Here is a 17,014-nt window from a genome sequence, read left to right on the forward strand (position 1 = left end):
CGGTGAGGCTGAGGCAGGTTTGGGAGCCTCTGACAGAGGCAGGAGGAGGCTCAAAGCCTCTATCAGAGGCAGGTAGCAGGAAGCTCCCTGTCCGGCCCCACGTAGGGAGTGGAGAAGTACCAGGATCCCTCTCGGGAGGAGGGAATCAGGGGGAGCAACAAGGCACCCTGCACAGATTAGTAGGGCCCCTAAGGGAAACAGAGACAGGGATAGGTGGAGCAGTCCCTAGGGGTCGCTGGGTCCTGGACACCAGCCCGGGAAGTCTCCCCACCCAGGCAGAATATTATTTCTAGAGGAAAAAAGGGAGGGAAGAAGGACCGCCAGAGCTAGCTGAGGAGCCAGCGAGATTAGAAGACAAGCTGGCCCAGTGATATCGCTAGGCCTGGGTCCCCACAGTTGGAGAAAACCAACGGCAAGCAAGCCTGCAGTGCACCGCAGGCCACCATCCCACCAGCACGTGATCGGTTGGCGAGTGGACGGGGTGTAAGGGTGGCGGAGCCCCGCGGAACAACAGAAGCGACAACCGTGAGTACACCCACATCGGGGAACCCCTCAGATAAAGAACTCTACTGAAACCCTCTCACAAATCAAACATAACAGCAAAGTCGTGGCAGGCGGGACGAGGGGAGGGGCTAGCTAGACGACGGGTGATACCAGACTTGAGACGTCCGTCATCACACACGGGCTCCACCGTCTTGCAAAATCTTGGCTTGGAAGCTGAAATTAACGCTGTCATTGGAGAGAGAAGCAATGCCATGACTTCAAAAGAGAGTTTGGAAAACAGAGCACTCACTCTATCGACAAAGATGTCCATCTACAGCACTTGCATACTTAGCTCTCTGTTGTACAGCAGTGAAATGTGAACTCCTTATGCCAAGGAAGACAGAAAACTGAACAGTTTCCATCTTTGGTGTCTCCGCCATCTCCTGGACATAACATGGCATGACAAAATCTCCAACTTGGCTGTTCTGGAATGGGTCAAGATACCCAATACGTTCATGCTCCTGAGACAGAGACACTTTTATTGGTTAGGACATGTGAATTGTATGAGCGATGGCAGAAACCCCAAAGACATACTCTACGGTGAGCTAGCTACTGACAAAAGTCAATTTGGATGGCCCAAACTCTGTTTTGTTTATGCCTGCAAGAAAAAACCTTTGTGAGCTACACATCAATGGCCAATGCTGGGAATCAATCACTTCAGGCTGCTGCGAGTGGAAAGCCACCTTGAAGTGAGGCCTACATCACTTTGAGATGGAGAGGCTCAATGATGAGAGAGAGAAGAGGCGTCAGAGGCAGGCAAGACAAGACAGTACTCAGCATGCCGCCACAAGCTCAACCAAGTTTGTATGTGCAACTTGCTGGAGCGTCTGCTTGTTGTATATCAGACTCCTCAGCTGCTCAAGAAACTGTGGTGGTACCTGGTAACCCACCAAAGGTACAATCTCTATGGTCTCACAAGACTGATGGATGCCAATAATCACATTGGTGGCTCATTGTCATCTTCTGGCTGCTTATTGAACCCAGGTCTTTCTTCTCTTCTAGTAACCTGAACTTTATTCCAGACCACTTGATTAAATCTGTCTAGTGCTTGCCAGTGCTCAGTCTCTTATGTATATTTTTAACAGATTGCTTGCTGCTGCCATTACAAACAAAATCACTGACAATATAAGACCAGCTAATTCCCATCTGCTTGCTACGTCATACAGTAGCTTCCTGGCATAAAGCAGAATTGCTAAAATATGTATTGTGCCTGCAAAAATATTTTGCTGGCAATGACCTAATTATTTGGGCTGTGCTATTGAAAGATGTTTCCTTTAGCAACTCTGTCCCAGTTCCTAGGAACTAAATGCAATAAAATTTTTTTTAATCTTTTCTTTCCTCTGTTTACTAATTGGGCTATAAGAATTTAATGTACCAATAAAACAAAATTTTTCCCTTTCTTAACTCATTATTAGTTTTTCATGCATATAATGGAAATTAATTGTGTATGTATGAAAGTCTCTAAAGGAAACTCTTCAGGTTTTTTATAAAGAATATTCTGTTAGCAAATATATTATTTCCTTAATATCAAGTAATAGATTGTGACACAGCACATGACACTCTAGAGAGGGATTTGGGGGCTTATTTCATTCAAAGTCTATTGGATATAAATAAAACCATAATAATTCAACCCAGTAGGAATTTTAGTAAACATCTGTTGTATGTTGGACTTGAAGTCAGAATTCAAAACATCAGCACAGCTGTAAAATATTTCTTAACTGGCAGGCCCTTCAACATAGATTCTTTTCTAGCTGAGTCACATAATAAATAGGTAAAGTTTGCATGTTTAATCATCAATTTGGAGGCTCTGTTTAACAAACAACAGCCAGTCTCATGGGGGAAAAGACCAGCAGCAGAGAGGGTGGTGAAAAAAGTCTGTGGGATCTTTTTAAATCCCAGGTGACTAAGTCACCAAGTTTCTAGCAGAGAGGATACATCACCTCATTGTAAATAACTCAGTCCTTTTCCCAGCTTTCATATTGAACCAAATCATTTTTGAGCATTACTATTTTTCAATAATGCTCTTTACTTTTTTCACATTATTTTCCAGATTTGGAAGTTATAATAAAGATTGAACTTCCTGGCATTTCAAACCCAACTAGACCCAGGAAGTAAAACTAATTTTTTACTAGCAATTTTAACAGGAAAGCTTGTTCATACCAGATTTCCGATCTGATTACTACATTAAAAAATTCAGATTATACCTTTAAATAAAGCATCTATACCATTGTATGCCAGGCTTTCTGGAGGCAGATAAGGTTCTTTGGGTAAATTTGATATCTTTTTGAAGTTAATCCTATAAAAACACAAATCTTTATATTAGAAGTCATCAGAAGATAGAAGAGCACACTTCATCTGCATTATATAAAGATACAGAAATGCAGAGAGAGAGAGAGAGAGACCCTTGCTAATATATATATTATTTAAATATCCAAAGCAAATAGATCAATATGGATAAAAACTGACAAAAAATATTAGCTATGGGTCTGAACTAGATCTTTGTGAAGACTTTGTACCCAGATCAACCTCCACAGGCACTACCCCATCCCAGTAATCCACGTCACCAATGTTCATCTAATCATAACATCCTAGACACAATACAATGTTATGCAAAATTATATGAATAAGTATTTATAAAATGTCTTTACAGCTGGATAAACTTCAGATTGTTTCAATAAACTTAAAGCAAAGTGCTTTATAAAAAAGCATAATGAATAGACCTAAAATTATAGAATCCGTTTGGATTCTCCTATTGAAGTCAGTGAAAAATTCCCATTGACTTCAGTAGGCCTGCATTTCATCTCACATCTTTGTATTTTTGTTCTCTGCATGCCAACTGTAATACTTACAAGAAACCTATTACCTTGTGTTCACTGTTTAGACTAAAATCAATAACACAAAAAACATTCAAAATTGAGACTAAAACATATTGGGTTATACTAATATCTAAAATAATTAGGGGCTCATTTCTATCAGTGTGGCCAATTTTAAAAATATACTGTATTTAATCAAACATAAGATAAGGATTTTTCCTTATCTTAAAAAAAATCCCCTCATCTTATATTTGTATACCAGCAACCCCTCTTCCCCTCCATTAAAAACATCGACTATCATTAAACTGCTGCTAGAAGCAGCTTGAGCTCAGTCATGGAAACCAACTACGAAGTTGACTGAATGCAGCCCATGGATGCTTATAAAACACATGATCCATAGGTCATGTCCAGATGATCACAGCTGTGTGGTATGCGTGCTGCAAGGGAGTGAGCAGCATGGGGGGAGGGGGTTGACCCCTGGACATCCAGAGGTCAAAAAAACCCACATAAAAAAAGGACAGAGTGGTGCATGCAGGGGCAGCACATGCCACTCAAAAACAGAGTCTGGACGGCTGAATCCATGCTCCGGCTACCGGATAGGCTCTGAGCAGCAGGATCACCTCTGTTGCAGCCGCAGGAGGCCCCCAGAACTCCAGGTAAGGCTGCTGGGGCCAGCCCAGTAGTGGTCCCAGCCTCCCGTACCCCACCCAAGGTAACCTGCTGCATGCCAGAGTGCCACTGCTAGTTGTCCCCAGGGAACCAAATGTCCACACTCATATGGACATGGCCATGTTAGTCAAACACATTGAACCTACCACAAAGCTAAATTATATTTAATGAATGATACATTGCCCATTGTGCTCAGTCTCCCTCAATGCCAGCTCATTTTCAAGTCACGGTGAATCATTATTTTAAATACATTTCAATTTCCCCTTCGCTGCCACAAGTGAGGAGTGCCTTCTTTTCCATTTCCAACTATTCCTTTTTTTCATGAGTCTTAAATATCTAGCAAACATCACCAAACTTTATGTAGCTGAGAAGCTCTGCACCTCCTCTTTCAGGCTGTTGCAAGTGATCAATGTGGCCCTGTCCTCTATGGCGTGGAGACAGACCAGGCAGCCCCGAGTCTCATCTAAATATAATTTTTGGAGGACTTATGACAAGAACACCAGGTTTCAGTTGGAAGTGAGGAGGGTGGGGAGCTAATTAGTATGTGGACCCTTTGTGGAGAGTATCTGAGCAGTGCTGGGCTGTGGGGTCACCATGGCTTGAAATGCTTTTGACTCTGATGGGGCCCAGTCCAATGAACTATATGATGGTAAGTCATGAGATTTTTGGTTCCAGAGTAATAATCACAAATAGTTTGTGCTATGTGTAAGCAGGCAGCAAAGTAGTGCTCAAAAGTGTGTTTATGGAATACCTATACTGAAATTTGCATCAGTCAGGGTTGGGACCACAGTCAGATCCACAGGAGTCTCCTGTTCCCCTCTTCAGTTTCTGCTCTGCTCTCTGTCCCTTTCTCCCCGCTTACTGTCATTTTCACAGATGCCTGGGGAGGGAACAGAGCCTGAGCAGGTTCTGCAAAGTAATGAGGGGAAGGCTGTAGGGAGATGTGGGGGGACAAAGGACAAGGGGATCAACTGACCCCCTCTCCCCCATCCACTATTTTGCCTACTTTAGCAGTGGGAGGGGAATGCTTTCAAGACAACACTCCAATAATTAGTTTCACACCTGGAAAATGATAACAAAATTAAACATTTTCCATATATAGACTCTAATTATTGGGGGCTCATCTTATACTCAGGGTCATCTTGTATTCAAGTAAATAAAATGAGTTTTAATATATTACTAAATATCTGCTTCCTTCCTAAAATTTTAATGATGTAATGGCCCAGAGAAACACATTTAAATGCCAAACTTGAAGAATATAGCTGAAATCCTTATTGGGAGACAGAGCACTCCAACAAGATGCTTCTCAGCACAGAGACTGACCTCTTCTCAGTCTTGAAGATGTCCATTCATTAGTCTATCCCACTGGACCTTAACACACAGTCAAAATTAAACACACTAAGTTAGCACCAAAGACAACCCATCAATATCTCACTGGTGGGAGATAATATGAGGAAGTTTGCAGTGCCACTGCATGTATTCTTCCTGTGCGGCAGATAAAGGATTTCCTTCTAGGGCTTTCTGGAATTCTTCACTCGCATCACGTTTAATTTAAAAACAAAATAAGCCATAAAAATGGAAAGGTAATTTGTCCATTATTAGAAGGATTCTGAGTAGGTCACATATTTTACAGATGAACTAGTCTGAAAAATATTTTAGGCAGTTTTTTTTCACAGTTAATAGGCTTTATCTTTTATATCCTTCCTTGTGAAAAGTTGATCCCCAATACCATGGCCTACCTGATTGAATGCTTTTTAGGAGGGTAAGTTAGCCTCTGTACTGCTACAGCTAGACTGTTCCTGGAACTCAAGCTAGTTTATTTAAAGCTACATCAGGTATCTCTACACTAGATCAAGGTCTGCTGTGTACCCTGAGTTTCACAGATAGAGATCAAGCCAGTTATGTTATACCACCATAAAGCCGAACTAAGTGAATTGATTATAAGACCAAAAGAACTGTTATACAAATGTCATATTCTGAAATAGTGGTCCAGCACTACGTTTGGGGGCCCAGCAAGATGATATTGTGGCACAGAGCCCAGTGTGGGTGGCTATCTGCCAACAGCGGCTGTGTAGTGACAGGTTTGGAATGTCCTCTGAGTAAGACTGGTTGCAGATCTCCGAGGACTATGAGAGTGGGATGTTCTTGAATGGCCTGAGAAGTATGAAAGCGTCATTCAATAATGACGAAGAAATGTCATTAATACTTAGTCATGCCACAAGAGAACGTGAAAATAACCTTGCAACAGTGCTGCTATTTATTCTGCTAAAAAACCAAAGTCCCTGTTCTCATTATGTTTCATATACACTTCACTTTTTCCAATGGGTAGCATTCTGCAGATAGGATTCAGACTGCATCTCAGAATGTAAAAGTACAGATTGTATCTTGGGCTGTAATCTTGCTTTAAAGGGTGAACTCTGGTTTTGGTTGGTACCACAGATTTCAATATGCCTCAAAAGGGCTACTACCTTGCAAGAAACCCTAATTCTGCTCTCTGTGGTCAATAACAATGGGTCATTGTTTGAGTAATGAGGTTAATTACTGTAACATGGGCATATCATCTCTCTCAGATGTCCAAAAAAGACAAAAAATCTTCATAAAAGTCATTCCCTGTACTTTTTTGTTTTGAAACCTAGCAAGAGGACATGCATTCCACCCTAAAGGAATTTAGAAAAATTAATTGAACTTACATTACACAGAAGAATAACACAGAAGAAATGAGGATAATTGTATATGGGGTATTGCAACAATGTTTAACAGTATCAAGGTGCTGTACAGGTCTTTTTAAAAAGCTAATAATCGTGAACTCCTTTAAAAATGTAGTTGCTAAAAATTGAAAGTGGAGTCTGGGAACCTGAGAGGCACTAAGAAGTCCCATTGCCTGAGCTGTAAATTAGTTGCCTGCAAATTTGTGATTAATCTGCATATACATAATAGGCAAGTTACACTTTAGGCAAATGCATTAAAAATCATGCATGTGTCACCCAATGAATGCAACAAAAAGCAACATATCCCAGTTTAGCAATATACCTGTTCTTTTAAACCAGTGGTGGCAAATCTTTTTCCATGGCGGGCCAGATTGGCAGTGCCCAGACTATCTGTGGATTGGATCCAGCCTGTGGTCTCAATCTGGTGCCTTGGACAGGCATGGCAGGCACCATCTGGCCACAGAGAGGTGCAGGGGGCAGCGGGCAGGCCAGCTGGAATGCGACCTCACAGAGGAAAGGAGCTCCACCATGCTCCACAGGCAGGAAGGGGACATGGCCCATACCAACCCAGGCCCTGTAGAAAGGGAAGGGGGCATGACTTGGCCCTGTGAGAGGGGCAGGGGGGTGATATGTCCAGGCCCCAACTCGCCCCTAACAGGAGAAATGAGTCACAGCTGGGCCTCAACCCAGTCCCACAGGGAGGGAAAGGGATGTGGCCTGGCCCCAATTCATAAGCTACACCCCCTTCCCCTATCCATTGTGGAAGCGGGGTGTAGCTTCACTCTGGCCAGATGTGCAGAGGTTTGGGAATCTGAGAGGGGGAAAGGTAGCCATATTAATGGTCACCCATTTCCTGCTGCCAAATTTCTGGACCCATGGAGAGCCCCATGGACCAGATGGAATGGCTCTGAAGGCCACATTTTACCATGAGCCACAGGTTGAGCACCCATGTTTTAAACTAATAAGATGATAGTTTTGCCTTACTTGCCATATTGACAAGAATATCATTAGTAAAGGTTTCCTGCTATCTCCTGCAAATTCACACTGTCACACTCATATCATAGGATAGTAATCTGAGGTCTCACTGCTGTAAGTGAAATCAGCAAAATATACCTGTAAGTGGGAAAGCTCTAATGAATTAAACATTCTGTAGTGAAATTTGAGTTAGTTAGGGAGCCAGTTCACTCTGCAACTCTTTGGAAAATCAATTCAGAATTTCTCAGGAACCAAAATATTGTTTTAGGAGCCTAGTTTTAGGCAACTAATTCTAACAGAATTTCATAGACAGCCAATGATCTCCATTCTGCAGGTTTATTTTGAACTATTCTGTAATACTTAAGGCAAAAATTAAATTTTTACTTAAATGCTTATGGTTGCTTTTAAAAAAAATGACTACAGAAAGATTTTCTTTGAAATTCTATAGAAATTTTATGTATAATCTCCATAGGTCTACAGGAGCACTGACTCCATCATGTGCTCAATTTCATTCATAGGTCTCCAGCATAAACAACCTGATTTCTCCATCAGCATATGCTGCTTAGGAAGCAATTCTGTTACTGCTAGTTCCAAACCATGCTGTAACACCACAATGACCAGCATCAGAAAGAGCTAAAATTTAATTTTCTTTTTTAAATGAAATCATTTAGTAGTAGTAGTAGTAGTAGTATTTAGACTTACTTTCAATGATATATAAACTCATAGCAGTTGCAAGCTAGTCACCTTCCTGAAAAGAATAGCAGCATTTCTGCTTGCATTCCCATCCTACAATCGAAATGCTGAGAGACAATCTTGTAATAACAATGAAACTATTCTCTCAAAAGACCTGTATGTAATAAACCAGAAGACAGGACCAACAGAGTGTAAAAAAACTACAACCTTTTTAAGTAGGGTTGGAACAGCACAAGGAGATAGATAACATCTGGGCCGCCAATGTGGGGATTGGGCTGCTAATGTGGGGACGTAGCCAGGAAGGCTAACCGTACCTTGTCATGCATCCATAGGTGCATCACAAGCAGGTCCAAGGAGGTGATCCTCCCCCTCAATGCGACATTGGTCAGGCCACAGTTGGAGTACTGAGTTCTGGACGCCACACTTCAGGAGGGATGTGGACAGCATTGAGAGGGTCCAGAGGAGGGCCACTCGCATGGTTAGGGGGCAGGAGGGCAGGCCCTATGAGGAGAGGCTATGGGACCTGAACCTGTTCAGCCTCCACAAAAGAAGGCTGAGAGGGGATCTGGTGACCACCTATAAACTTGCCAAGGGGGACCAGCAGACAATGGAAGAGTCCCTGTTCCCTCGAGCACTACCCCCCCGACCACCACAAGGGATAAGAAGAAACACCAGCCATAAGTTGACTGAGAGTAGATTCAGGTTAGATATCAGGAGGCACTACTTCACTGTCAGGGTGGCTAGGAACTGGAACCAACTTCCAAGGGAAGTGGTGCTCGCCCCTACCCTGGGGGTCTTCAAAAGGAGGTTAGACAGCCACCTAGCTGGGGTCATTTGACCCCAGCATCCTTTCCTGCCCATGGCAGGGGTTGGACTAGATGATCTGCTTAGGTCCCTTCTGACCCTACCAACTATGAAACTATGAAACTATGAAATGCGCCATAATTGGCACTATTGCATATTAGTGCAGATTAATGTTTTTGTGTGATGCTTAATTCCCATTGGACTAATCTACTGTGCATTAGCATATTAGCACAGTTTTTTTGCCAGCCATGCTAATGCACAGTAGAATTAGTTCAATGGGTATTAATGGGTGCATCTACACATGAACCTTAACCTGAACTAGCTTATTTTAATGCACAGTAAAGAGTCACTAAAAAAAATGTTATTTAGTTAATGCACATTAAAATAGGCTAACGTGCATTAAGCACCATTTAAAAACTGTGCTGTTTAGTTAATGCATATTAAGACAGGCTACTGTGCATTTTCCTAGTACCTCAAAATGGAAGCCATTTTCACATGTGCTGTGGGATGCGGCACTGGGTGCCTTAATTAGCAAGCTGAGCTAATTAAAAGTGCCTGTGTGTCACATGTATCAGCATCACCACACATCATTGTGCTGAAAAAATGGTGGTGGGGTGCTTTGAACTAAAGCTGAAACGTGTTTAATTTCAAAGCACACCCCCCGCTATGTTTTCAGTGCAGAGATGCACCGCAATGCTGATACATGTGACGCAGAAGGCTGCCAGAGCACATCAATGTCTGTGCTCCAGCAGACTCAATTGAGTCTTCTCTGATGCGCTGGATTTCCAGCACATCAGAGCAGACTCCACGCACATGTATGGGAGCCCAAAGGTACTAAATTTAATGTGCATTAACAAAAGTGCATTAATGAACATGTAGATATACTCTAAGCATCTTGTGTAGATGCACCCTGGGAGACTAATAAAAGGTGGCACCAAAAAAACCCTTGCCTCTTGTACATTTCCTGGATTAGAATGAGTACAATACTCCAAATTACTAGATCTAATATCTGTCATTATGGTCCTGGTATGGTTAGAAAGAGTTAACCATAGGAACTTGATAATTTCTTGCTTTAAAAATCTCTAGGTTAGGGCACTATCCCAAATGATATCAAACACTAATTCCTGCAAAAGCTAGGGAAAATGCATACACAGGGTGCATCTACACATGAAATGAGCACAGTAAAGCATATGTGTAGATGCCCTCACTGACTATTTGATCTGGTTTAACAAACATTCTTATTTTCAGATAAATAAGGCTGCAATACAGATTCTTTGATTCAAAACAAAATCACTTTCTCTGTCTTCTTTATGTATTATAATATCAGGACAACCCTTCACTTCCTGCCCTTTCTTTAGTATTAATGGAAGAGATACACTGACATATTGGTCCACATCATATCAGCACCAATAAAGGGAAAATTGACATTATTGGCAATTGGCTTTTTCTGGCTGATGTGGCCAATAATGTTGCTGATAAATGCCATGTACATATGTGCAACTGCCAGGAGTGCAGCCAGGCAGCTTGGAGAGCAGTGTACAGCTGATAAGTCTGTTGGGAGAAAGGGGCGTGGGAGAGAGAAGGGGCGTGGGGGGCAAGTTGAGGCTCCTGCAGTGAGGGAAGGAGTGGGGCTGGAACCAGGGAAGGGGTTGCACAGCCGGGGTGGGGTGCAGAAAAGAGCCACAGCTTGTCTGAGAGGTGCAGGGGTGCAGGGAGTGGGGGCAGCTCCCACTGCTGTGTGCATCCCAGAGGGAGCCTGCGGCAGAATGCCATCCCTGTCTCTCTCCAAAACTCTGCTACCTGACAATTTGGTTATCATGGTCACCCCTCTGCCCCATCTCTTCATGTGACCCTGAGCTGGATACATTTCTGAGGGAGGGGGGAAACCTGCTCCCTTCACCTACCTGACTGGCATCACATACCTGGGTGAGGGTCTTAGGCAATTGTTCTAAGCAATGCCAGTCTACCCGGCAACCAGTGATGCATTTCAAATTGGTTGGCTGGCACCAACAGGTGCAGTCCTCCATTGGACCAGGTAAATGAGGTCATAAGGTCTATATAAGTTAAGGACTCCGCAGGAGGAGGAGGAGTAGCCATTATGAAAAAACTCAGAGAGAGAAGCTGGACCATCTGAAACTTGCTCCCTTTCCTGAAACTCATGATCAATGAACTGCTTGCCTCCAGAGGGAATCTCCACCTGCCTCTGGATGATACTCATGAGTAAGCTACCTGAGATCTAACTAGATATATAGCTTGCAATAACTCAGATGCGTGATCAAAGGCTACCCAGCCACCCTGTTTGCTCTATGAGATTTCTTTGATATTGCTCTACCCTGTAACCTACTCCAAACCTACTCCTTGTAACCAATAAAGTTCTCCTTTGTACCTAGTGTGGGAAACTTATTGGGAGAGGGGCTAGATTATGCCTTGGGGTCCCCTTGATTTGGCTGACTAAGGGAGACCACTATTGGTGCTTCAGACTAAGGGAAGCACCCCAAGTTCTTGAAATGGGCCAAGAACCCTCAAGGACTACTAGGCCTGTGTTTTCCAGGAGGCACAGAGCCAGTATCAGTCCAGACCCTGGGTGGTGGCAGTGTTGCTCCAGGAAGGGAGCACCAGACATGAGGCGGCCCCAGGGAGGCACTCAGAGCCTGGAAGTTGGTCAGGTGCAATGAGGTGGGTGGCTCAGTGTGAAGGCACCCCCTACCTGCCAGCCACAGAGCCAGCCCACTCCCTGTCTAGATAAGCCACATCTCCGTCCCATGCTCCATCCAGCCCCAGCTGTGAAGCACCTTCTCCTGCCCCAGTCCCACTCCCTCGCTCACTGTGGGGGCCTCTATCTATCCCCACACCCCTTTCCTACCACCTCCCACCCTTTCCCCCGCAACAGATACAGACTTATCAGCCAGACGCTGCTCTCCAAGCTGCCAGGCTGCATATTGACACTTGGATCAGTATCGGCTGATATGGCTGGTTAATTATCAGCCAATAGTATTGACCTAAAAAAAATCTTTATCAGTGCATCCCTAATTTATGGGGTTCTTAGCTCAAAATCAGAACTTTGAGTTGGGCTGTTTCTGATCCTTGGGCACTGGAAGATCTGCTATCTTCAGTGTTAAGGCAGTCTGCACCACTGTTTGGCTTGTATCAGAAGTTCAGCAACATCATACTGTCTTGGCAAAAAGGTCTGCTTTGCTGAATTGGCAAGTTCTTGCAAACAGTTTTTCATCCGACTTTTTCCAGCCAACTTTATCCATAATTACTGGAAGACAAATTATGTTACAGGCAACAAGCTATAAGGCCTCAATAATAATGCTGTTAATTTGGGGGTTGAAAAGCATTATGCCAAGGTGTTTTTCCATCCTACATTCTAAGCTAATAATACATCATACAATATGGTTGGTTGTACTGATGTGCAGCAAGGACAAAAACAAGAATGGTTTGGAATTTAGGATTAGTAAAAGGCTGAGTGCTACTAACATTTTTTATTTTTTCTAACATCTGTGCTATAAATATTTCCCCTTCAGTGACAGTTGACAAATGTTCTACTAGATCAGAAATAATAAAAAACAACATTTTTAGACATAAAATTTACTCATAGCTTTATAATACTCAGTGGGATGTCCATTTATATTAAGTGCTATTAAACAATGAAGTTATGACTAAATGTGTTCTTTCTTTTCACAAACTGCAAAACTGGCATAATCAAACATGATGCAAAATGAGAACTACAAATCTAAGCCATGGGTCTAGTTCAGAATTCAGAGCTGTTTGGGTTTTTTTAAAACTTTAGTTTTAACTTCTCTTGAAATAAAGAATAGAGTACAAACTGCAAACTCTTTGAGACATAGAATAAAAATGTCTCCAGACAGCAGAGAACTGCCAAAAACTTCCCAATGGAACAGTGACAAACCCTTAGCCAAGGGTGCTTTGAGAAATGCAGGAATTGGATTGGGTCTAGAAGTCCAGGCTTTGGGAAGCCCAAAGCTGTACTGTCTTGTAAGACACAATTCATGCATTGATAAGATATATGAGAGACCACTGCTTGAAATTATTCTATTTAATTTTTCACATCATACTAAACTACCCCATAAGGCTGCATAGTCTCCCTGGAAGACTGCCTGGAAACAGGAGACAAAAATAACTGAATCATACAGCTCTTTACAAAGACTTTCTCCCTGATCAGCCCCAATCCTTCTACTATGATTGTTTTCCTTTTCTTACAAAATAAAGAGATACAAGAAGAGGAAAAAGTAGTAATTTACAAAATGTAGAACTCCCTATAAATAACTTTCCTTTGCCAGTCTTCCAAAACCTAATCTCTACTGTATATTTAGCAATATGACTAACTCATCGTGAGTATCCAATTCGTTGTAAACCACCTCACTTATTTTGATTTCATTTCAGGTGATTCATGTACAGTTCGCTGTACATGGATCAAAGAAAATCAGTAATTGTAAGACAATCAGTACTTGTAGGACACCCAGACAAGTCACTACATTCTCAAACAGAGTACCACAGCACCCTGGATGTTAAAAACATTCTGATCTGTTGTGTCTTTTTGAGTCCTTTGCAACAGAAGAATTGCTCTAGTATTTTTCATAGCCAAAAAACAAGTGAAAACTAAGAGCTAGCATTTTCTGAGGTGTGCCTCGAGTCTTATGAGGGGTACTTCAATTCTAGAAAGGCTGAGTACTTGCAGGTACTAGAAAATGGCACATTAGACTAATCTACCATGAAGTACTTGATGTAGATGTGTTATTGTGCATTAGATTAGTCTAATGCACAGTAAGCATCTCATGTAGACATATCCAGCATGTTCCAATACATGCAAAGTGATAAATTGTCATTACTTTTAAAGCAGAAGAAGGGTCCTGTGAAAAAATTATGGCACAAAGTGAAATGAGTTCACTGTTTGAGATGGATTAAAGTTACCAAACATGAATGGGATGCATTTATCGTGTCCTGTGTAATGTCAGTGACAATATAACTATAATAAAGATGATGTCGGGCTAACGTTAAAGCAAGTTTGCTCGCAGAATTCTGATAACATGACCGCTTTGGGAGTACAGAACAACAACAGTGATTCACTGACTCAAGAAAACACAGTTGTGATGAGATTAAAGTAAGGGGAAACTTCCGTTATAATTTCTTAGCAATTTAACGTAGGAGGGTAAAGTAATCCCAGAGCATAAACCCCAGCAAACTAAAATGGAAAAGTGAGAAATGTTTATTCAATGGAACATTTTATGGTGAATTCTTGTTGAGCATTTTAAAAAATCCCTCCATAACAGAACACTTGCCATCTGATTTATGACTATGAGAAAATAAAATATGAAATAGAGAATATAAAGTACAACATAAATAAATCATTTTGGATAGTTCCAAGGAAAATCTTCTTAGCTTTGTGCTGTCAGGCCCATAAACTCACAAAATTCCCCATCCCCTGAAAAATAAAGAATCAGTTTGTGAGGGGGGAGGGCAGTGAGGGGAGAGGGGAGAACTTTATGGGTTTGTTCAGCTTGGAAATTAATAGCATTTTTCTTGAATCAGGCATTTATTAGGCCTGTGCAAAGCGGCTAGTATTTGCTTTGGATTCGGCCGATTCAGGGGACAGTGATTTGATTTGGTGATTTGAATCACTATCCCAAATCAATTCAGCTGAATCTGATTTGGAGCTTCGGCTGCTGCCGAATCTATCAATCTCTGAATCACCCAGGCCCAGCCCTGGCCTGTTCTCCCAGCGGTCAATGGCTGCCCTGCCCACCCCAGCTCCTGGCACTTGGGAAAAAAAAGCCCGATTCACAGGGTTTTGCCAGGTGGGGGGGGGGGTGATCCCTGCTGCCCCTGCCCCACTCTGTGTGGAAGGGCTCTGCACAAGCCTGCTGACCCCACCACCCCCCCTCCCTTCACCCGCAGTCCCCTCCCATGGCTGCCTCGCCCACCCCAGCTCCAGCCCCTTAGGAAAAAAAAATCCAAACCCCCAACACACTGGTTCCTGCCCAGTGAGGGGCAATCCCCACTGCCCCACAGGGGGCTCTGCAAAAGACCCCTGAAGCCCTGAGGCCACTGCAGGAGGTGGTGAGTCCCAGAGTTTTTCTTGGTTTTTTTTTTTCTTGAAGGGCCGGAGCTCAGGTGGGTGGGGCAGCTGTCGTGGGGGGGATCAAGGGGGCTCAGGAGGCTTGTGGCAGAGCCCCCCATTCAGTTTGGGGCAGTGGGGATTGCTCACCAGGCAGCATGTGCAGTAGGCAATGCACTGGGAAGGTATGTATACATATTTAGAAAAGGGGAAGAGGAGGAAGAGTGTATCAGTTCTAATATGCTATAACCCCAATGATGGAGTAGTTAGGGCACTCACCCAGAAAGTTAGATTCCTAAGTTCTAGGCCCTCCTCACCCAATGCTTTGACCACAACACCGCATATCGGCAGTAGCTAGTATTCTTTCCCAACACTCCTTCTAAGGCTGAACCACACCCCCTGAACCACATCCCCTTTTAATAATCATTGCCCAAAGGATATGGAGTGAAGCAAGGAATTTTCTGCCCTAATAGAATCAAGGCCCCAGGTTGGGACCTGGGCACTGCTCTTTCAAGGACAGCATCCAACTCATCAAGACTTTCACATTAATTTTTGTTCTTTTTTTGACTCCACATCTCCCTATCTTAATTTTACATCACTCAGCTGTTGGTGTAAAAACACATAAAGACCGTGCTTCTCTGGAGTCTAACACCTGTTAGCCAGAGGCCTTTAGACAGCTGTATTTTCAGAACTTAGATGCCAGAATGTGTCCATAATGTAGAATACATAGTCATATAGCTGCCAGCCAGTGTGAAGCCTATTGTGAATGCTCAGTCTACACATACATGCTTACATGTCCACACTACAGGGGAAGTTGAATTGCTAACTTTGCGTAAGGGCCAAAAAATGCCACCTAACATAGTTGCCATCATGATGCACAAAGTGGGGAAATAGAATTCTACTCTTAGCTGGCTCCTAGGTTCTCTCACGCTCTGAAATCTGAAGTCATTGATCCAGATACCTATATTTGCAGTCAACTCTATTTGCCAAATCAAGGGAGAATACAGCTAATTTGTAGCTACGGTACCTTATGCAACTTGCCCCACTATCTCTAGTGCCTACCCTGCTGCCACCCAGCCTGGATCTGGCCCAGGGATCAGAGTGTATTTGACTACATGATAAGCGTACTTTAAGCACACCAGCAGTCTAAGCATGGTTAAGTATTTTGTAGCCAGTCTGGTTTGTGTGTGTATGTGGATTTGACTATCTAACTGTAAAGCATGTATCCTTCTAAGTGTTCATTAGTCAGGGAGATAAATCTAGGGCTGTGCAAAGCTTTGGGTGCTGATTTGATTTGGAGGAGATTTGTCCTGATTCGGTGGCCAAATCTCCAAATCTGAATCGAATTAGGGGACCAATAAAAAGGTCTGAATTGATTCAAAGGGCCTGGGGGGACCAGCAGAAGAAGCTGAATTGTTATCTGGATATAAGGGCCCCAAACACCACTTATGCAGTTAGAAAACTGCCATTTAGATGCACAGAGGGAACTAGCATTTTTCCCCAGGTGTCTGAAATAGGACTTGGGCAGCATGTTAGAATCTACCAGAAGTGATCCAAAATAACTGTACACTGGTGGCTAAAAATCAAGTAGAGGCCCATATTTTGGATAGTGAACCTAAATAGGGCTTCCGCACATGATCAGAAGAGATGCAGACCAACACCAACACACCTGCCTCTCACCTAGATTCTGCTGTTATCAAGATATGAGGCTTATCAGTGCTTAATTGCTG

Source organism: Alligator sinensis, unplaced genomic scaffold (genome assembly GCF_000455745.1).
Source record: "Alligator sinensis unplaced genomic scaffold, ASM45574v1 scaffold262_1, whole genome shotgun sequence".
Lineage (NCBI taxonomy): Eukaryota > Metazoa > Chordata > Crocodylia > Alligatoridae > Alligator > Alligator sinensis.